Source organism: Cupressus sempervirens, chromosome 3 (genome assembly GCF_028749045.1).
Source record: "Cupressus sempervirens isolate cs-2001-9-10 chromosome 3, ASM2874904v1, whole genome shotgun sequence".
NCBI classification, from domain to species: Eukaryota; Viridiplantae; Streptophyta; class Pinopsida; order Cupressales; family Cupressaceae; genus Cupressus; species Cupressus sempervirens.
The window spans coordinates 318522822-318525611 of NC_143120.1; the positions used below are offsets into that span (position 1 = coordinate 318522822).

Consider the following 2790-nt stretch of genomic DNA (forward strand, 5'->3'; position numbering starts at 1 on the left):
GAAGCTCTTCCATAAATTGTAGATTCACACTCAAGACCTTATCGATATTGTAGGCTCTTTCCTTTTTCTAATAGTTTTCTACTATCTTAAAATCAAATTTTTAAAAAAATCTAAAACTCCAACTTCAAAATAGTATAAAAGTTATACAAAACAAACTACACTAAGAATATGTGCCTAAGAGACCCTATGAAAGAATGCTACCCAAAAGATTAAAAAAAGAAGAAGCTAGTTAAAGTAGGTAGACATAAGAAAGGGAATAAAAAGAAATATAGAAAATCTAAAACTTTAACATCAAAATAGTAAAAAAAGTTATACAAAACAAACTACACTAAGAATATGTGCCTAAGAGACCCTTTGAAAGAATGCCACTCAAAAGATTAAAAAAAAAGCTAGTTAAAGTAGGTAGACATAAGAAACAAGTAAAAAGATAGTTACAAGAGAATAAAAAGAAACACATGCCACATAGTGGCATGTACTTGCCTTATAATTTAATTGCATTTGTATTAAGTTTATAGAATATAATTTTTTATGTTTTTATATTTTAAATAAATTTGATTCAAATGTTATGAAAATTATTGTGAAAAGTGAAAGATAATTCCTACCTAATAAATTTTGAAGTGTAGTTATAAATAAATAAATATAATAGTTGAAATTTTTTTAAAAATGCATTAGTTACGAAAATTATATATTAGCATTGACAACTCCTTTTTAGCATAGATAATGAAATCAATGTTAAAATTAAATTTACAATTGATCTTTTTAAAATATATTAAATTTATTTCTTGATTAGAATTTATATTCTTGATATTAAATTAATTTTTTTAATGAACTTCCACTCCCTTCTTCCCAAAAAAAAGTCTAACATAAAACAAATTTATTAATTAGAAATAAAATACTCCAACATTAGTTTATCACATACCTAAAGCTAAGTAACTTTAGACTCAATTAAATAGTAATTTAGTGTTTCTAGTGTATATTTATCTATAAATAAGCATCTTAATGAAATACTCTAAATTAAAGGGTAGTGTGTTTTTATAACTTTTGTTATTTTTTTTCTAAAAAGTCAAGCTTTTCTTTTGATATTTTATCTATATGTCCTTTTTATAAAGCTCTTAATAATGATTAGTATAAATATAGAAATATTTAGAATCATATACAAATAAATATCAAAACTTTAGAAATATGTAGGAAAAAGAGAAAACTTGTTACTTGTCACCTTCTAATAAAAAATCCTTAAAAATTACTGTCCTCCAACGCGTGGTCTATGTAGAGCAGGTGAAGCCTTTGAAAAATGTAACCACACATGTTCTCTCGGGATATCTAACATTCTTTGTTATCTGAATACTCATTTTTCTTGGGGAGTCCATATTTTGGAGCTCTTCTTATTATTTTCTTGCTGCAAATAATCTTAATACTCATTTTCTTCAAAGCACTCATATTTTATTTTGGCTGCTGCAACTTTATTTTCCTCCCCTGCATTCTTATTCTCAAATCTGGCAGCGTTTGGCAGATCTCCTTCTCAAGTTTATAATCTTTGAAGCACCGAGATTTGAGCCTCCGATCAGGCTTTGGGCTACATGTTATTATGGTCTGATATCTCGATATATACGGGGTTGAGGTAGGTAGATTAATTCAGATGGATCGATCTTGTCAAGGATTCTGTATTTTTAATAAAGTTAAATATATATGTAATGATTGTGTTTCTAGTCTGTACTTTTAATAAGTTTTTCGTCTATTGATGAAGTTGAAAGGTTTACAAAGAGTCTACAAGGGATGAAGTCTTGCAGAGTGCAAGGCTTCCTACATCTAAAAAGGATGAGGCTGGGATCCGGCGAATTTGGCGGAATGGATACCCTTCAGTCCTTGATTCTTTACCAAAAAGACTAAGTGAAAAAAAGTTAAATATATGTAATGATTGCGTTTCTAGTCTGTATTTGAAATAAAATTATATATGTTTAATGATTGTTTTTCCCAGGTTGCTGCTGTGCCTTTATATCCAAGTGAAAAAGTGCCTGTTCAAGCTGTAGAGCAGATTCCAATGAAAGAGGTTATATTAATAATCCTAGTAGTTTCCTCTGTTTATGTTTTGAAAAATAATTATATTTTCACCTAATTTAATGTTTAAGGTAGTGGAAAATAGTAATTTTTGATTTAATAAGAAATAGGGGAGAGGACCCATTAGTTTTGCACCCTAACTTCACGCTTCAAATCACTCTCATTTTTTGATAGTAGCTTACTTGGCAAGTCCTTTGCTTATAACTAAGGTTTTAGAGCCACATCATCAAATATGATGCCACATCAGCATGCTTTTTGTCAAGGTGTCCAAAATAGCCCAAAAAGAAAGTGAGACCAATCATAGTGCATTGGAGACCCCATACTTGTGCAACTGATATGTTATCACACTATTGGTTGTTTTTTAGAAAAAGGAACACTTTTCATTCACTTATGGGTAATCATCATTGACAATAACAACTTTAAAGTCACATCTATTGGTACAATCTTATAAAAAATGTTGGATATTAAATCAACAAGTGTGGGTATTAAGTTAACAACTACTATCACAACTATTGTACTTGGTCCTCTCCCCTATTAAAACATTGGCAATGAGGATTTTTTTATTTTTATTTTATTTTTATAAGTTTTGGGTCAGCTTCCTTGTTCATCTCCACCATAAATTAAAAAGTTTTTTCTTTGTTTTCTTTTATTCCGTATCTTAATCATAAACCAAAGAGAATATGTTTTAAAGATGGTTGATAAGAAAACTAACGCACTTAGAGGGTCATTTAACAC

General features: G+C 28.9%; 1 long non-coding RNA gene across 1 annotated transcript; it reads left to right on the top strand.

Moving 5' to 3' along the window:
* The first annotated feature begins 1316 nt into the window (after positions 1-1316).
* Positions 1317-1959, top strand: LOC149566272 (uncharacterized). Its single transcript, XR_016361541.1, has 2 exons — positions 1317-1618; positions 1745-1959. It is a non-coding gene; the product is annotated as an uncharacterized LOC149566272 (long non-coding RNA).
* Positions 1960-2790: the final 831 nt, after the last annotated feature.